Source organism: Triticum aestivum, chromosome 5A (genome assembly GCF_018294505.1).
Source record: "Triticum aestivum cultivar Chinese Spring chromosome 5A, IWGSC CS RefSeq v2.1, whole genome shotgun sequence".
In the NCBI taxonomy this organism is placed as follows: domain Eukaryota; kingdom Viridiplantae; phylum Streptophyta; class Magnoliopsida; order Poales; family Poaceae; genus Triticum; species Triticum aestivum.
Window position 1 is genome coordinate 540,930,433 of NC_057806.1, and position 20,842 is coordinate 540,951,274.

Genomic DNA, 20,842 nt, shown 5'->3' on the forward strand with positions numbered 1-20,842 from the left:
TGTTGATCAGAAATAATGTAGAATTTTTTGGAAAGCATAAAGGAGTCTTTGAAAAGAGTTTTTCAAAGAAAGACCTCGATGAAGCTACTTACACATTGAGCATCAAGATCTATAGATATAGATCAAGACGCTTGGTAAGTTTTTTCAATGAGTACATACCTTGACAAGATTTTGAAATAGTTCAAAATTGAACAGTCAAAGAAGGAGTTCTTGCCTGTGTTGCGGTGTGAAGTCGAGTAAAGACTCAAAACCCAACCACGACAGAAAATAGAAAGAGAATGAAAAGTCATTCCCTATGCCTCAGTCATAGGTTCTATAAAGTAGGCTATGTTGTTTACTAGTCCTATTGTATACCTTAGCATTTTTCTGGCAAAGGAGTACAATAGTGATCTAGGAGTAGATCACTGGACAACGGTCAAAATTATCCTTAGAGGACTAAGGAAATATTTCTTGGTTATGAGGTGATAAAAGAGTTCGTCGTAAAGAGTTACCTCGATGCAAACTTTTTACATCGATCTAGATGACTCTAAGTCTCGATCTGGATACATATTGGAAGTGTGAGCAATTAGCTAGAGTAGCTCCGTGCAGAGCATTGTAGACATAGAAATTTGCAAAATACACACAAATCTGAATGTTGCAGATCCGTAGACTAAACTTCTCTCACAATCAAAACATGACTACTCTTTGGGTATTAATCACATAGCGATGTGAACTAAATTATTAACTCTACTAAACCCTTTGGGTATTAGTCACATGGAGATGTGAACTAATCACATAAAGATGTGAACTAGATTATTGACTCTAGTGCAAGTGGGAGACTGAAGGAAATATGCCCTAGAGGCAATAATAATGTTATTATTTATTTCCTTATTTCATGATAAATGTTTATTATTCATACTAGAATTGTATTAACTGGAAACAAAATACATGTGTGAATACATAGACAAACAGAGTGTCACTAGTATGCCTCTACTTGACTAGCTCGTTGATCAAAGATGGTTATGTTTCCTAACCATAGACATGAGTTGTCATTTAATAAACGGGATCACATAATTAGGAGAATGATGCGATTGACTTGACCCATTCCGTTAGCCTAGCACTTGATCGTTTTAGTTTACTGCTATTGCTTTCTTCATGACTTATACATGTTCCTATGGCTATGAGATTATGCAACTCCCGATTACTGGAGGAACACTTTGTGTGCTACCAAATGTCACAACGTAATTGGGTGATTATAAAGGTGCTCTACAGGTGTCTCCGATGGTACTTGTTGAGTTGGCATAAATCGAGATTATGATTTGTCACTCCGATTGTCGGAGAGGTATCTCTGGGCCCTCTCGGTAATGCACATCACTATAAGCCTTGCAAGCAATGCAACTAATGAGTTAGTTGTGGGATGATGAATTACAAAACGAGTAAAGAGACTTGCCAATAATGAGATTGAGCTAGGTATTGAGATACCAACGATCGAATCTCGGGCAAGTAACATGCCGATGACAAAGGGAACAACGTATGTTGTTATGCGGTTTGACCGATAAAGATCTTCGTAGAATATGTAGGAGGCAATATGAGCATCCAGGTTCCGCTATTGGTTATTGACCGGAGACGTGTCTCAGTCATGTCTACATAGTTCTCGAAACCCGTAAGGTCCGCACGCTTAACGTTCGGTGACGATCGGTAATATGAGTTTATGTGTTTTGATGTACCGAAGGTAGTTCGAAGTCCCGGATGAGATCGGGGACATAAGGAGGAGTCTTGAAATGGACGAGCCGTAAAGATCGATATATTGGACGACTATATTTGGACATCGGAAAGGTTCCGAGTGATTCGGGTATTTTTCAGAGTACCGGAGAGTTACAGGAATTCACCGGGGAGTATATGGTCCTTATTGGGCTATAGGGGAAAGAGAGAGGGGAGGCTGCGCGCCCCCAAGGCTTAGTCCAAATTGTACTAAGGGAAGGGGCTGCGCCCCCTCCTTCCTTCTCTTCTCTTTCTCCTTTCCTTCTCTCCTACTCCTACTACATGGAAGGGGGGAATCCTACTCCCGATGGGAGTAGGACTCCCCAGGGCGCGCCATAGTAGAGGGCCGACCCTCCCCCTCCTCCACTCCTTTATATACGGGGGAGGGGGCACCCTAGGACACACAAGTTGATTGTTCCAAGCCGTGTGCGGTGCCCCCCTTCACCATAATCCACCTCGATCATATCGTAGCGGTGCTTAGGTGAAGCCCTGCGCCGGTAGCAACATCATCACCGTCATCACGCCGTCGTGCTGACGGAACTCTCCCGTGAAGTTCCGCTGGATCGGAGTTCGTGGAACATCATCGAGCCGAACGTGTGCTGAACTCGGAGGTGCCGTGCATTCGGTACTTGGGATCGGTCGGATCGTGAAGACGTTCGACTACATCAACCGCGTTCTCATAACACTTCCGTGAAGGAAATATGCCCTAGAGGCAATAATAAAGTTATTATTTATTTCCTTATTTCATGATAAATGTTTATTATTCATGCTAGAATTGTATTATCCGGAATCATAATACTTGTGTGAATACAGACAAACTAAACGTCACTAGTATGCCTCTACTTGACTAGCTCGTTAATCAAAGATGGTTATGTTTCCTAACCATAGACATGTGTTGTCATTTGATTAACATGATCACATTATTAGGAGAATGATGTGATTGACATGACCCATTCCATTAGCTTAGCACCCGATCGTTTAGTATGTTGCTATTGCTTTCTTCATGACTTATACATGTTCCTATGACTATGAGGTTATGCAACTCCCGTTTGCCGGAGGAACACTTTGTGTGCTACCAAACGTCACAACGAAACTGGGTGATTATAAATGAGCTGTACAGGTGTCTCCAAAGGTAAATGTTGGGTTGGCGTATTTCGAGATTAGGATTTGTCACTCCGATTGTCGGAGAGGTATCTCTGGGCCCTCTCGGTAATGCACATCACATAAGCCTTGCAAGCATTGTAACTGATGAGTTAGTTGCGAGATGATGTATTACGAAACGAGTAAAGAGACTTGCCGGTAACAAGATTGAACTAGGTATTGAGATACCGACGATCGAATCTCAGGCAAGTAACATACCGATGACAAAGGGAACAACGTATGTCGTTATGCGGTCTGACCGATAAAGATCTTCGTAGAATATGTGGGAGCCAATATGAGCATCTAGGTTCCGCTATTGGTTATTTACCGGAGACGTGTCTCGGTCATGTCTACATTGTTCTCGAACCCGTAGGGTCCGCACGCTTAAGGTTTTGATGACAGTTATATTATGAGTTTATGAGTTTTGTTGTACCGAAGTTAGTTCGGAGTCCCGGATCTGATCACGGACATGACGAGGAGTCTCGAAATGGTTGAGACATAAAGATTGATATATTGGAAGCCTATGTTTGTACATCGGAAGTGTTCCGGGTGAAATCGGCATTTTATCGGAGTACCGGGAGGTTACCGGAACCCCCCGGTAACCTAATGGGCCTTAATGGGCCTAGTGGAGGAAGAGGAGAGGTGGCCTAGGGGCTGCCGCGCGCCCCTCCCCCCAAGTCCGAATTGGACAAGGAGGGGAGTGGCGCCCCCCTTTCCTTTCTTCCCTCTCCTCTTTCCCCCCAAATCCTAATCCAACTAGGGAAAAGGGAGGGGAGTCCTACCCCGGTAGGAGTAGGACTCCTCCTGCGCGCCTTCTCCTAGGGCCGGCCGCACCCCCCCTTGGCTCCTTTATATACGGGGGCAGGGGGCACCCCATAGACACACAAGTTGATCTCTAAGATCGTTCTCTTAGCCGTGTGCGGTGCCCCCTTCCACCATAGTCCTTGATAATATTGTAGTGGTGCTTAGGCGAAGCCCTGTGACAGTTGAACATCAAGATCGTCACCACGCCATCGTGCTGACGGAACTCTTCCTCGACACTTTGCTAGATCGGAGTCCGGGGATCGTCATCGAGCTGAACGTGTGCTAGAACTCGGAGGTGCCATAGTTTCGGTGCTTGATCGGTCGGCCGTGAAGACGTACGACTACATCAACCGCATTGTCATAACGCTTCCGCTGTCGGTCTACAAGGGTATGTAGGTCACACTCTCCCCTCTCGTTGCTATGCATCACCATGATCTTGTGTGTGCGTAGGAAAATTTTGAAATTACTACGTTCCCCAACAGTGGCATCCGAGCCTAGCTTTTATGCGTTGATGTTATATGCACGAGTAGAACACAAGTGAGTTGTGGGCGATATAAGTCATACTGCTTACCAGCATGTCATACTTTGGTTCGGCGGTATTGTTGGACGAAGCGGCCCGGACCGACATTACGCGTACGCTTACGTGAGACCGGTTTTCCCGACGTGCTTTGCACAAAGGTGGCTAGCGGGTGTCAGTTTCTCCAACTTTAGTTGAACCAAGTGTGGCTACGCCCGGTCCTTGCGAAGGTTAAAACAACACCAACTTGACAAACTATTGTTGTGGTTTTGATGCGTAGGTAAGAACGGTTCTTGCTAAGCCCGTAGCAGCCACGTAAAACTTGCAACAACAAAGTAGAGGACGTCTAACTTGTTTTTGCAGGGCATGTTGTGATGTGATATGGTCAAGACATGATGCTAAATTTTATTGTATGAGATGATCATGTTTTGTAACTGAGTTATCGGCAACTGGCAGGAGCCATATGGTTGTCGCTTTATTGTATGCAATGCAATTGCGCTGTAATGCTTTACTTTATCACTAAGCGGTAGCGATAATCGTGGAAGCATAAGATTGGCGAGACGACAACGATGCTACGATGATGATCAAGGTGTCGCGCCGGTGACAATGGTGATCATGACGGTGCTTCGAAGATGGAGATCACAAGCACAAGATGATGATGGCCATATCATATCACTTATAATGATTACATGTGATGCTTATCTTTTATACATCTTATCTTGCTTTGATTGATGGTAGAATTTTAAGATGATCTCTCACTAATTATCAAGAAGTGTTCTCCCTGAGTATGCACCGTTGCGAAAGTTCTTCGTGCTGAGACACCACGTGATGATCGGGTGTGATAGGCTCTACGTTCAAATACAACGGGTGCAAAATAGTTGCACACGCGGAATACTCAGGTTATACTCGACGAGCCAAGCATATACAGATATGGCCTCGGAACACGGAGACCGAAAGGTCGAACGTGAATCATATAGTAGATATGATCAACATAGTGATGTTCACCAATGAAACTACTCCATCTCACGTGATGATCGGACATGGTTTAGTTGATTTGGATCACATGATCACTTAGAGGATTAGAGGGATGTCTATCTAAGTGGGAGTTCTTAAGTAATATGATTAAATTGAACTTAAATTTATCATGAACTTAGTCTTGATAGTATTTTGCAAATTATGTTGTAGATCAATAGCTCGCGTTGTTGCTTTCATATGTTTATTTTGATATGTTCCTAGAGAAAATTGTTTTGAAATATATTAGTAGCAATAATGCGGATTGGATCCGTGATCTGAGGTTTATCCTCATTGCTGCACAGAAGAATTATGTCCTTGATGCACCGCTAGGTGACAAACCTATTGTAGGAGCACATGCAGACGTTATGAACATTTGTCTAGCTCAATATGATGACTACTTGATAGTTTAGTGCACCATGCTTAACGGCTTAGAATCGGGACTTCAAAGACGTTTTGAACGTCATGGACCATATGAGATGTTCCAGGAGTTGAAGTTAATATTTCAAGCAAATACCCGAGTTGAGAGATATGAAGTCTCCAACAAGTTCTATAGCTAAAAGATGGAGGAGAATCGCTCAACTAGTGAGCATGTGCTCAGATTGTCTGGGTACTACAATCGCTTGAATCAAGTGGGAGTTAATCTTCCAGATAAAATAGTGATTGACAGAATTCTCTAGTCACCATCACCAAGTTAGTAGAACTTCGTGATGAACTATAATATGCAAGGGATAACGGAAACGATTCCCAAGCTCTTCGTGATGCTGAAATCAACGAAGGTAGAAATCAAGAAAAACATCAAGTGTTGATGATTGACGAGACCACTAGTTTCAAGAAAAGGGCAAAGGGAAGAAGGGGAACTTCAAGAAGAACGGCAAGCAAGTTGCTGCTCAAGTGAAGAAGCCCAAGTCTGGACCTAAGCCTGAGACTAAGTGCTTCCAGTGCAAAGGGACTGGTCACTAGAAGCGGAACTACCCCAAGTAATTGGCGGATAAGAAGGATGGCAAAGTGAACATAGGTATATTTGATATACATGTTATTGATGTGTACTTTACTAGTGTTTGTAGCAACCCCTCGGTATTTGATACTGGTTCAGTTGCTAAGAGTAGTAACTCGAAACGAGAGTTGCAGAATGAACAGAGACTAGTTAAGGGTGAAGTGACGGTGTGTGTTGGAAGTGGTTCCAAGATTGATATGATCATCATCGCACACTCCCTATACTTTCAGGATTAGTGTTGAACCTAAATAAGTGTTATTTGGTGTTTGCGTTGAGCATGAATATGATTTGATCATGTTTATTGCAATACAGTTATTCATTTAAGTAAGAGAATAAATTGTTATTCTGTTTACATGAATAAAACCTTCTATGGTCATACACCCAATGAAAATGGTTCGTTGGATCTCGATCATAGTGATACACATATTCATAATATTGAAACCAAAAGATGCAAAGTTAATAATGATAGTGCAACTTATTTGTGGCACTGCCGTTTAGGTCATATTGGTGTAAAGCGCATGAAGAAACTCCATGCTGATGGGTTTTTGGAATCACTTGATGCTTGCGAACCATGCCTCATGAGCAAGATGACAAAAACGCCGTTCTCCGAAACAATGGAGCGAGCAACTGACTTATTGGAAATAAAACATACTGATGTATGCGATCCGATGAGTGTTGAGGCTCGCGACAGGTATCGTTATTTTCTGATCTTCACAGATGATTTGAGCAGATAGGAGTATATCTACTTGATGAAACACAAGTCTGAAACATTTGAAAAGTTCAAAGAATTTTAGAGAGAAGTGGAGAATCATCGTAACAAAAATAAAAGTTTCTACAATATGATCGCAGAAGTAAAATATTTGAGTTATGAGTTTGGCCTTCAGTTAAAATAATGTGAAATAGTTCCACTACTCACGCCACCTGGAACACCACAGTGTAATGGTGTGTCCGAACGTCATAACCGTACTTTATTAGATATGGTACGATCTATGATGTCTCTTACCGACCTACCACTATCGTTTTGGGGTTATGCATTAGAGACAGCTGCATTCATGTTAAATAGGGCACCATCTAAATCTGTTGAGACGACACCGTATGAACTGTGGTTTGGCGAGAAACCTAAGCTGTCATTTCTTAAAGTTTGAGACTGCAATGCTTATGTGAAAAGGTTTCAAAATGATAAGCTCGAACCCAAATCGGAGAAGTAAATCTTCATAGGATACCCAAAAGAAAATGTTGGGTACACCTTCTATCACAGATCCGAAGGCAAGTTATTCATTACCGAGAATGGATCCTTTCTAGAGAAGGAGTTTCTCTCGAAAGAAGTGAGTGGGAGGAAAGTAGAACTTGATGAGGTAACTGTACCTGCTCCCTTATTGGAAAGTAGTTCATCACAGAAATCTGTTCCTGTGACTACTACACCGATTAGTGAGGAAGCTAATGATGATGATCATGTAACTTCAGATCAAGTTACTACCAAACCTCGTAGGTAAACCAGAGTGAGATCCGCACCAGAGTGGTACGGTAATCCTGTTCTGGAGGTCATGTTACTTGACCATGACGGGCCTACGAACTATGAGGAAGTGATGATGAGCCCAGATTCTGCGAAATGGTTTGAGGCCATGAAATCTGAGATATGATCCATGTATGAGAACAAAGTATGGACTTTGATGGATTTTCCCGTTGATCGGCAAGCCATAGAAAATAAATGGATCTTCAAGAGGAAGACGGACGCTGATAGTAGTGTTACTATCTACAAAGCTAGAATTGTCGCAAAAGGTTTTCGACAAGTTCAAGGTGTTGACGACGATGAGAGTTTCTCACTCGTATCTATGCTTAAGTCTATCCGAATCATGTTAGCAATTGCCACTATGAAATCTGGCAAATGGATAAACAAAACTGCATTCCTTAATGGATTTATTAAAGAAGAGTTGTATACGATGCAACTAGAAGGTTTTGTCGATCCTAAAGGTGTTAACTAAATATGCAAGCTCCAGCGATCCATCTATGGACTGGTGCAAGCATCTCGGAGTTGGAATATACGCTTTGATAAGTTGATCAAAGCATATAGTTTTATACAGACTTGCGGTGAAGCCTGTATTTACAAGAAAGTGAGTGGGAGCACTACATCATTCCTGATAAGTATATGTGAATGACATATTGTTGATCGGAAATAATGTAGAATTATTCTACAAAGCATAAAGGAGTGTTTGAAAGGATTTTTTCAAAGAAAGACCTCGGTGAAGCTGCTTACATATTGAGCATCAAGATCTATAGAGATAGATCAAGATGCTTGATAAGTTTTTCAATAAGTACATACCTTGACAAGATTTTGAAGTAGTTCAAAATGGAACAGTCAAAGAAGAAGTTCTTGGCTGTGTTACAAGGTGTGAAATTGAGTAAGACTCAAAACCCGACCACGGAAGAAGATAGAAAGAGAATGAAAGTCATTCCCTATGCCTCAGCCATAGGTTCTATAAAGTATGCCATGCTGTGTACCAGATCTATTGTATACCCTACACTGATGTTGGCAAGGGAGTACAATAGTGATCTAGGAGTAGATCACTGGACAGCAGTCAAAATTATCCTTAGTGGAATAAGGATATGTTTCTCGATTATGGAGGTGACAAAAGGTTCGTCGTAAAGGGTTATGTCAATGCAAACATTGACATTGATCCAGATGATTCTAAGTCTCAATCTGGATGCATATTGAAAGTGGGAGCAATTAGCTAGAGTAGCTCCGTGCAGAGCATTGTTGACATAGAAATTTGCAAAATACATATGGATCTGAATATGGCAGACCCGTTGACTAAACTTCTCTCACAGGCAAAACATGATCACACCTTAGTACTCTTTGGGTGTTAATTACATAGCAATGTGAACTAGATTATTGACTCTAGTGCAAGTGGGAGACTGAAGGAAGTATGCCCTAGAGGCAATAATAAAGTTATTATTTATTTCCTTATTTCATGATAAATGTTTATTATTCATGCTAGAATTGTATTATCCGGAAATATAATACTTGTGTGAATACATAGACAAACTAAACGTCACTAGTATGCCTCTACTTGACTAGCTCGTTAATCAAAGATGGTTATGTTTCCTAACCACGGACGTGTGTTGTCATTTGATTAACGGGATCACATTATTAGGAGAATGATGTGATTGACATGACCCATTCCATTAGCTTAGCACCCGATCGTTTAGTATGTTGCTATTGCTTTCTTCATGACTTATACATGTTCCTATGACTATGAGGTTATGCAACTCCTGTTTGCCGGAGGAACACTTTGTGTGCTACCAAACGTCACAATGTAACTGGGTGATTATAAAGGAGCTCTACAAGTGTCTCCAAAGGTAAATGTTGGGTTGGCGTATTCCGAGATTAGGATTTGTCACTCCGATTGTCGGAGAGGTATCTCTGGGCCCTCTCGGTAATGCACATCACATAAGCCTTGCAAGCATTGTAACTAATGAGTTAGTTGCGAGATGATGTATTACGAAACGAGTAAAGAGACTTGCCGGTAACGAGATTGAACTAGGTATTGAGATACCGACGATCGAATCTCGGGCAAGTAACATACCGATGACAAAGGGAACAACGTATGTTGTTATGCGGTCTGACCGATAAAGATCTTCGTAGAATATGTGGGAGCCAATATGAGCATCTAGGTTCCTCTATTGGTTATTGACCGGAGACGTGTCTCGGTCATGTCTACATTGTTCTCAAACCCGTAGGGTCCGCACGCTTAAGGTTTTGATGACAGTTATATTATGAGTTTATGAGTTTTGATGTACCGAAGTTAGTTCTGAGTCCCGGATATGATCACGGACATGACGAGGAGTCTCGAAATGGTCGAGACATAAAGATTGATATATTTGAAGCCTATGTTTGGACATCGGAAGTGTTCCGGATGAAATCGGCATTTTACCGGAGTACCGGGAGGTTACCGGAACCCCCCGGTAACCTAATGGGCCTTAATGGGCCTAGTGGAGGAAGAGGAGAGGTGGCCTAGGGGCTGCCGCAGGCCCCTCCCCCCCAAGTCCGAATTGGACAAGGAGGGGGGGCGGCGCCCCCCTTTCCTTTCTTCCATCTCCTCTTTCCCCCCAAGTCCTAATCCAACTAGGGAAATGGGAGGGGAGTCCTACTCCCGGTAGGAGTAGGACTCCTCCTGCGCGCCTCCTCCTAGGGCCGGCCGCACCCCCCCTTGGCTCCTTTATATACAGGGGCATGGGGCACCCCATAGACACACAAGTTGCTCTCTAAGATCGTTCTCTTAGCCATGTGCAGTGCCCCCTTCCATCATAGTCCTCGATAATATTGTAGTGGTGCTTAGGCGAAGCCCTGCGACAGTTGAACATCAAGATCGTCACCAGGCCGTCGTGCTGACAGAACTCTTCCCCGACACTTTGCTGGATCGGAGTCCGGGGATCGTCATTGAGCTGAACGTGTGCTAGAACTCGGAGGTGCCGTAGTTTTGATGCTTGATCGGTCGGGCCGTGAAGACGTACGACTACATCAACCGCATTGTCATAACGCTTCCGCTGTCGGTCTACAAGGGTATGTAGATCACACTCTCCCCTCTCGTTGCTATGCATCACCATGATCTTGTGTGTGCGTAGGAAAATTTTGAAATTACTACGTTCCCCAACATTCCGCTTACGGTCTACGAGGGTACGTGGACGATACTCTTCCCTCTCGTTGTTGTGCATCGCCATGATCTTGCGTTTGCGTAGGATTTTTTTTGAAATTACTATGTTCCTCGACAAGCCTCCCCCCTCACCCCCAGCCAACAGCAACCCTCGCCCGCCTCCTTCATCGCCGCCGCCACCGTCCATTTTTGCCGGCGACTCTGTCAGCTGCCGTCGCCTTCACATCCGCCCAGCAACGCCGCCCACTCCCCCGTCGCCCGCCACCGCCGTCTTGCCGCTGAGGAGCAGACTGCTTCACACCGCCGCTCCCCCACCGCACAGCCGCCCACGACCAAGAAGCTGCCTCGCCGCCCCGGCCAGATCCGACCGGCACGCTCGTCGGACATCGGCCCACTCGTCGGACGCCGGCAAGGCAGCTAGCTGGTCCGTGCGCGCCGCGACTCCCCTCGCCGGCCGTCTCCTTCTTCGACGCCCGCAAGCAGTTCGACAGTTTGCCAAGGTACGAAATGGACTCCGCCGACGAGTTCTTTTTACACAATTTCCTTTGCGACTCCGATGATTCGTCATCCGACGACGAGTCTACATGCCTAGAGTCCCTGAGTTCTGCAAGGCTGTTCCATGTTTGGCCCTGAGTACTTGAGAGAGCCGACAGCTGAAGATACAACCTGTTTGTTGGCGATGAATGCCAGAAGGGGCTTCCCAGGGATACTTGGCAGCATAGACTGCATGCACTGGGAGTGGAAGAACTGTCCTTCTGCTTGGAAAGGGCAGTATAAGGGACATGTCAGGGCTTGCACTGTCATACTAGAGGCCGCGGCGTCTCAAGATCTCTGGATCTGGCACTCTTTCTTTGGCATGGCTGGATCACACAATGATATCAACGTGCTTCAATGCTCGCCGGTGTTTGCTAGGCTTGCCGAAGGCAACAACCCACCGGTGAACTTTACTGTCAACGGCCACAACTATGACAAAAGATACTACCTGGGTGACGGTATCTATCCTCAGTGGATCACTATTGTCAAGACAATACCCAACCCTGTCGGAGAGAAGAGGAAAAGATTTGCCCAAGAGCAAGAGAGTGCTAGGAAGGATGTCGAGCGTACCTTTGGTGTTTTGCAATCTCGATGGGGCGTCGTTCGGTATCCTGCTAATACCTGTAGCACGCAGAAACTGTGGAAGGTGATGACTGCTTGTGTGATCATGCACAATATGATCGTAGAAGACGAGCGGTCGGAACGTCTGTACGATCAAGGGTTACAGTTTCAGAATGAGAATGTTGTGCATGAGCATGGAGTAGCGGCAACAGTTGAACAATTCACCCAATTTCATCAAGACATGCGTGATTGGGAAACTCACGTGCAACTGCAAAATGATTTGGTTGAGCATATTTGGGCTCATGTTGGCAACCAATATATATATCTTCTTTTATTCGTTTGCAAAACTATGTGAAACATTTTTATTTGTATTTGGCTTGTAAAATTATACTATTTTATTCGGTGTAAACTATGTTATTTACAATATGTTTGAATGCAACCAATGTAAAATTGGGCGGCCAGCCAGTCAAGCCGGCATATATGGGTCGGCGCGTTGGGCGCGCTGTCGACACATATCAAAAACAAGGCGAACGCCAGGCGGGTGGCCGACCTAAACGGACAAAAAACAGACGGAATCGCCGTTTGATTTGGGTCACCCTATTGAACTTGCTCTAAATTAATAAATAATAGTAACACGACTTGGTGGAGCTCTGTTTGCTGGAAGATAATGCTACTTGTAGGATGTGACGCCCATCAGTCACCACTCACCAACCCCACTTCCCTAGATAGCAGGCTGTGGTAGCCCAAATCAAGAGATCTGGATGTTCGAATACACATTGACAGGAACACTCAAACATGTCCATATCTTTTGCATTGTTATTTATAGTACTATGCACCATGGATGAAGGGAACAACCTGCGGAAGAAATCGGTAAGATACGACAGTGCATAGCAGCCGGAGCGTGACCAAATCCCTGACGCCACAGTACCCCGCTAAGCTGTAGTATAAATGAAGGTGGAAGGTGCAGGCCTCTCCACTTCACTCAACGATTTTATCCATTACAGTGGCCATGGCAAAGCTAGTTTCCAGTTCCAGGGAGGGAACCTGTGGCAATGGCTGCTGCTGCTGCTCCGGCGACGACGGCGGTGGTGCCGCGGATGAGCTGGGCTCCCAGGGGCTGGAGGTGTCGGCGCTGGGGCTGGGCTGCATGGGCATGTCCGCCTACTACGGGCCGCCCAAGCCCGAGCCGGACATAGTCGCGCTCATCCACCACGCCGTCGCCGCCGGCGTCACCCTCCTCGACGCCTCCGACATCTACGGCCCGCACACCAACGAGCTCCTCCTCGGCAAGGCGCTGCAGGGCGGGGTGAGGGGCAAGGTGCAGCTGGCGACCAAGTTCGGCATCCTCGCCGGCGCCGACGGCGCGCGGGCGATCCGCGGCGACCCGGCGTACGTGCGCTCGGCGTGCGAGGGCAGCCTCCGGCGCCTCGGCGTCGAATGCATCGACCTCTACTACCAGCACCGCGTCGACGTCAGCGTGCCCATCGAGGTCACGGTGAGCGAGTCAACCTCAGTTCAACCCAATCCCGTTGACTAGTCAAACCAACGAGCGTTGACCACATGCACCAAACTGAGACCCGATAGTGGAAAAGTCAAATCTCATAAATAGTTTTTTATATAAACTTGGTCAAACTTTATATTTAGTATTATAGATATAAATAGTTTTCTATATAAACTTGGTCAAATTTTATATATTTTTAAAAAATCTATACGCACTACATTATAGAACGGAGGGAGTACAACACTATCCATGAAAGAAACTTACACGCTTGGCATCCACATATGGGTGAACTCAAGAAACTGGTTGAAGAGGGGAAGATAAACTACATTGGGTTGTCTGAAGCATCGGAGTCGACCATCCGAAGAGCGCACACGGTTCATCCCATAACCGCTGTCCAGCTAGAGTGGTCGTTGTGGTCGAGAGATGTCGAGGAAGATATAAACTTGCAGGTACGTACATTTTCATGCTCAATCATGTCATGTCATGGTCATTTTTGGTTCCGTAATCGTCTGAATTTTGTTCCTGCTCGTATATAATCTTAGGGAACTTGGCATTGGAATTGTGGCGTACAGTCCGTTGGGCAGAGGGTTCTTCTCTAGTGTGCCAAAGCTGGTCGACACACTGTCTGAACAAGACTTTCGCAAGGTTTGTTATAAGCATGTCTGCCTACTTCGCTCTCGTGTATTTGACAAATCCTTCTCTTTGTACAACAAATCTTGATTTTGACACTATTACTTCTGTTCTAAGTTTCTAACCCAACAATGCTCAACACATTTATTCAGGACTTGCCAAGATTTCAAGCTGAAAACCTTGAGAAGAACACCATGGTATTTGAGCGGGTTAGCACGATGGTGGCGAGGAAGGGGTGCACGGCGTCGCAACTCGCACTTGCTTGGGTTCACCACCAGGGGAACGATGTGTGCCCCATACCAGGAACCACAAAGGTCGACAACTTCAACCAGAATGTGGCGGCGCTGTCCGTGAAGCTCGCCCCAGAGGAGATGGCCGAGCTTGAGTCCTACGCATCGGCGGATGTTGCGGGCGATCGTACCATGATTTCCTGAACACTTGGAAGGACTCTGAGACCCCTCCCATGTCATCCTGGAAGGCCGAGTGACAAATTTTCGTGGGAACTGGAATAAAGAGTTCACTGTTTCTTTATAATTTCTTCTACCACTCGAAGGTGTGTGTGTGTGTGTGTGTGTGTGTGTGTGTTTTCTTGACTAATCATGTTGTATCCCGGGAAGCATTGTGATCCCATGTATGAATGGACTCTGGAAATAATGTACGGAGCACCATGTGTTGTGGTCGTGAGTAAGTTAAGCCCATTTGTTGTAAAAGGGCCTTGGGACAACCGGGAGGCAAGTCCGAATGCAAAATAACTCCCAACTCATATGGCCCGTTTATCCGAACCACACAGTTACTCTGAGATTGTTGAAGATATTGGTATTTCAGCTTGTAATCTCTCATCCAGTTCACCTTTTTTTCAAGGATACACCATAGAGAATTATACCAGTAACATAGAAGAAGAGTGAAGATGGTTGACACAACTGATACAAAGCCCAACAACCCACCACACCCACCACAATTACAACGACAGACAACTAATATTGTCCAACTCAAGCCATGAAGAGGCACGATGCCAAACACCTCGAAAGCATGAACAAAACTCCAGGCCCGGCTGACTCAATGCACTCTTCACGCTTGGAGCCTAGGAGATCGGCAGATGGACACCAAGAAAAAACCAAACTTGAGGAAGATGTCGTCCAAGAGGTACCCACGATAAGGATGTACATAGCGCACCAAAGGCCGATGCCCACAACAACAACCAACTCATAGCACCACGCCACCCCAAGTCCCGTGAGCCTGCCAAGGCAACAACACCAGCTTGCACTCTGCTAGACACCACAACCACCAATGTAGTGCTTCCAAGGAAGGGTCACCGCCGCACTGCTACCATCGCTGGCTCCGACGAACCGGTCCTATGGTTTCCCTTTATGCCCGAGGGGACATCCAAGACCAAGACAATGCATCCAGATAGGAGACAAACCCACACGCGTCACCATTATCTGCAACTGCTGTTGTATATGGATTTTCCCCGTCCATGACTGCCAAGAACCGTTAGAGAAAAGCAGGTTCGGTTGCAGGGAAGCAAGGCGATGGCTTAGAGCACCACCGAGGAGAGGAGAGCCACACATGTTGCCATAGTGATGGTTGATGTCTACTACACAACCTTCTTCTTGTAGACATTGTTGGGCCTCCAAGTGCAGAGGTTTGTAGGACAATAGCAATTTTCCCTCAAGTGGATGACCTAAGGTTTATCAATCCGTGGGAGGCGTAGGATGAAGATGGTCTCTCTCAAGCAACCCTGCAACCAAATAACAAAGAGCCTCATGTGTCCCCAACACACCCAATACAATGGTAAATTGTATAGGTGCACTAATTCGGCGAAGAGATGGTGATACAAGTGGTATATGGATGGTAGATAAAGGTTTTTGTAATCTGAAGATATAAAAACAGCAAGGTAACTAATGATAAAAGTGAGCACAGACGGTATTGCAATGTGTTGAAACAAGGCCTAGAGTTCATACTTTCACTAGTGCAAGTTCTCTCAACAATAATAACATAATTGGATCACATAACTATCCCTCAACACGCAACAAAGAGTCACTCCAAAGTCACTAATAGCGGAGAACAAACGAAGAGATTATGGTAGGGTACGAAACCACCTCAAAGTTATTCTTTCTGATCGATCTATTCAAGAGTCTGTAGTAAAATAACATGAAGCTATTCTTTCCGTTCAATCTATCCTAGAGTTCGTACTAGAATAACACCTTAAGACACAAATCAATCAAAACCCTAATGCCACCTAGATACTCCAATGTCACCTCAAGTATCCGCGGGCATGATTATACGATATGCATCACACAATCTCAGATTCATCTATTCAAACCAACACAAAGTACTTCAAAGAGTGCCCCGAAGTTTCTACCGGAGAGTCAAGACGAAAACGTGTGCCAACCCCTATGCATAGGTTCATGGGCGGAACCCGTAAGTTGATCACCAAAACATACATCAAGTGAATCAATAGAATAACCCATTGTCACCGCGGTTATCCCACGCAAGACATACATCAAGTGTACTCAAATCCTTAAAGACTCAATCCGATAAGATAACTTCAAAGGGAAAACTCAATCCATTACAAGAGAGTAGAGGGGGAGAAACATCATAAGATCCAACTGAAAGGATCGATATGGTTGACTAGAGGGGGGGGTGAATAGGCAACTACCAATTTTTAACTTTTCTTTACCAAATTAAACTTTGCATCAAAGTAGGTTGTCTAGATGTGCAACTAGGTGAGCAACCTATATGATGCAATAACAACAAGCATACAAGCAAGCAAGAGAAGTAACACTAAAGAGTTTGCACAAGTAAAGGTAAGAGATAACCAAGAGTGGATCCGGTAAAAGACGAGGATGTGTTACCGAAGTTCCTTCCTTTTGAGGGGAAGTACGTCTCCGTTAGAGCGATGTGGAGGCACAATGCTCCCCAAGAAGCCACTAGGGCCACCGTATTCTCCCCACGCCCTCACACAATGCGAGATGTCGTGATTCCACTATTGGTGCCCTTGAAGGCGGCAACCGAACCTTTACAAATAAGGTTGGGGCAATCTCCACAACTTAATCGGAGGCTCCCAACACAACCACGAAGCTTCACCACAATGGACTATGGCTCCGTGGTGACCTCAACCGTCTAGGGTGCTCAAACACCCAAGAGTAACAAGATCCGCTAGGGATGAGTGGGGGAATCGAAAATCCCTTGGTGGAAGTGTAGACCGGGGCCTTCTCAACCACTCCCGAGCAAATCAACAAGTTTGATTGGCTAGAGAGATAGATCGGGCGAAAATGGAGCTTGGAGCATTTAATGGAGCTTGAGCATTAATGGAGCTTGGGGGGAAGAGGTAGGTCAAATGAGAAGAAGGGGACCCCCTTTTATAGTGGGGGCAACAATCCAACCGTTGCCCCACCAACCAGCCCCGCACAGGGCGGTACTACCACTGAGCCAGCGGTACTGCCGCTCCAGCGAGCGGTACTGCCGCTCAGAGAAGAGTAGCAGGGATCTGGACCCAGTGCGGTACTACCGCGGTGGTAAGGGCGGTACTACCGCTCCGAAATGGTACTACCGTCCCTACAACCGCAACTAGTGCCGCAAAACCCGACACGAGAAAAAGAGCCCTCGAGTCGAGGCGGTAGGAGTCAGACAACCCAGCGGTAGTACAACAGCGGGGTCATAGGCGGTACTACCGCTGCGGAGCAGTACTGCCGCTTGTGACCCTTCGGCGGTACTACTGTTGGTAGTGCGGTACTACCGCTGGGACACAGAAGAGAGAGAGGATCTCTCCATCGAGGCTGAGGACGAGGCGGTGGTGCCAGGCAGGCCAGCGGTAGTACTGTTGTGGAGTCACGGGCAGTACTACCGCTACGGAGCGGTACTGCCGCTTGTGACTCCTCAACGGTACTACCGCTGGGTTGCGCGGTACTACCGCTGGAACCTAGACAGGACATAGAAGAGAGAGGAGATCTCTCCAATGAAGTGGAAGAGCTCGGAGGGTGAGAAGCTGACGTGTACGTGTCGATTCCACCCATGCAATACCCCAGCGGACCCCCTCTTGATAGTACGGGGCACTCTACGCAACTAGTCCACCAAAAGAGAAGCGAAAGAGCTACACCGTCTTGAATGACACTCCGAAGGGAAGAAAACGTCTCGTGCCAAGGATGAATCTGTGAACTACTCAAAGCACATGATTAGTCCGCAAACATGTTGTCATCAATCACCAAAACTACCTCGAGAGAGATATGCCTCAACAATCTCCCCCTTTTTGGTGGATTGATGACAACTAGGGATTTGCACAAGGAAAAGATATAAAGAATGAAAACTAAGAACTACAAAATATGGACGGGCTCCCCCTGAATGTGTGCACCTAGTTAGAGGAGCATTAGGGAAGCAAGACACACACATCCGGATCAACACTCCCCCTATATTTTATAGTCCAACAATTCTAAGCACAAGATATATGAGAGAAGAGTATAAACAGGACAAGCATGCAACTCATAATAAACTACATTACTGAAAAGACATAAGTAATAAGGTAGCGATAGGGAGCATATGTCTCACACCATATGTCTTAGGTCTCACAGGCACCAAACGAAACCAAACAAAGAAGACACCGAGAGAACACACAAGAAAACACAAGACGACACACACACACACACACTCAAAGCACGGCAACAACACAAACCCCTACACTCTCACCCCCTTTGGCAGCGAGACACCAAAAAGGGCAAAGAGTGACGCTACGACTCCAGGTGATGGGAAGCTGAGGATCGCGAACATCACATCTCAGCATGATCGTCAGCATCTTCGTCGTAGGTCGAAAACTGCTCGGCATCGGAGTCGGTCCAAGGGCAATGCTGATGAATCCATTTCTCCTCTTCAGTGATCTGACCCTCAGAACCACTGGCAACTGTCGCTCCCATCTGACGCATGAGCTCCTTGTGGCGCACCCTGGCATGCTTCTCCGCCACATGAGTCATGTACTGACCATGAGACTCCATGCAGAAAAGCTTCTTCATCTTGTGTTTAAGCTTCTGTGCCCACGACGGTTCTGCACTAGAGGGCCCAAAGTCCTCCTCGTGATCATCAGTGGCAGCCCCACCCTCGATCTCCATGGCAGCAGTAGCAGCAGCAGACGGACCCCCGGATTGAGGCGCTGGGGTGACCCAATTGTCCTTCTTCCTCAGACGCTTGATCTCATGAGAAACCAAGTCTCCAGTTTCCAGCAACACTCTAGGATAGATCTGTGCCCAGGGCCTCTCAATGAGCCTCATGATGAATGGACCACATATCAGGCACTTGCGCTCAGACACGGCAGAGAGAAGTTCAGACCACATGACATGAGAAATATCCAAGCTCTCTCCAGTGTTTGCTTCCTTCTCATGCTGACAGAACGGAAGCATGTCCATGAGATAAGAGTGGACCATATCGAGATTCCCGATGCGAGGGAAGAGAGTCTCACGGAAGATACGATGAAGAATGTCCAGATACGGAGACAGCTCATAGGTTTTCTTCTTAGTCACTAGGTGAACTTTCACAGTGCAGTAGGGCCAAAGGGCTTGCTTGTGAGTGGATGTAGCACTGCGGTGAGGGCGGAAACCGACTGAAGTCTCAAGCCCACGATCCTCCACATCAAGTAACTCCACGAAGGCCTTCCACTTGACAGAAAGCAACTTGCCATTGGTCATCCAAGTCAGAGTCCTGTCGGCATCCGTTCCAAGATGAACGGTAGCATAGAATTGAGCCACCAAATCTGCATCGAAATCCTTGTTGAACTGCATGATCTTGAGAATGTTCAGCTGAGTGCACATCTGAAGGGCTTCACCAAAGTACTCAGGGTCCTTCTCCATAGAATCAGTGTCAATGGAGCGAACATCAACAAAGAGATTCTTCTTGGCCCTGATCACATCAAAATAGATGGCAAACTGAAATCGGTTCCAGAACGGGCGGTTGACCAAAGTGGGTTCTTGGTCCACCTCATAGGGATTGCGGCGACGCCTTTCCCAAAACTCCTTGGCAGTCATCTCAGTCACAATCTTCCCTTTTGGCTTGTTGGCGGATCTCTTTGACTGTTGAGGAGGTGGAGGAACACTTGCGGATGCACCTGCTGGTGGCGGTTGGGTGCTAGAGGAACCACCGGCTGGCTCAGAGGTGCGGTAGCGTTTTGATGTTGCACGCTCGGGGTTGATACGGCGAGCTTGATGCTCAGGATGGTCATCACCTGGAGCCAAACACAAGAACACGCAAAACAACCAGAAAGAACGAGCATAAGCCAACAAACACAACAAAAAGGATCAATGTAAGGCAGGAATATGATGGAATTTGGCAGGCAGCGGTAGTACCGTGACATGCCCGCGGTAGTACCGCCCAAGCGGTAGTACCGCTCCAAAGAGAGCGGTAGTACCGCTCGAGGTCAAGCGGTAGTACCACTCCAACGAGAGCGGTAGTACTGCTCGAGGCGGAGAAATAGCGGTTTCCTACATCACGAGGCTGAGAAATAGCGGTTTCCTACTACCGTGGTCAGATCTGGCACTACCGGCCTGCCAAATTCAAAAATATTCATACCAAACTCTAATCTAGATAGTCTAGTTGCCTTCTCCAACCTACTCGAGCCTAGATTTAGCCAAAAATCTAGAGATGCAACCACCATTGCCCCTAAGAAACAAGATCTGAAAACGAGACAAAAGAAGAGAAAGAACGGGGGCAATACCGGCATCCATGGCAAGAGAACGAGGTGGGGATCGACTCCACCGAAGGAAATGGAGAGGGAC

General features: G+C 46.1%; 1 pseudogene; it reads left to right on the plus strand.

Moving 5' to 3' along the window:
* The first annotated feature begins 13,008 nt into the window (after positions 1–13,008).
* Positions 13,009–14,574, plus strand: LOC123107563 (probable aldo-keto reductase 2; annotated as a pseudogene).
* Positions 14,575–20,842: the final 6,268 nt, after the last annotated feature.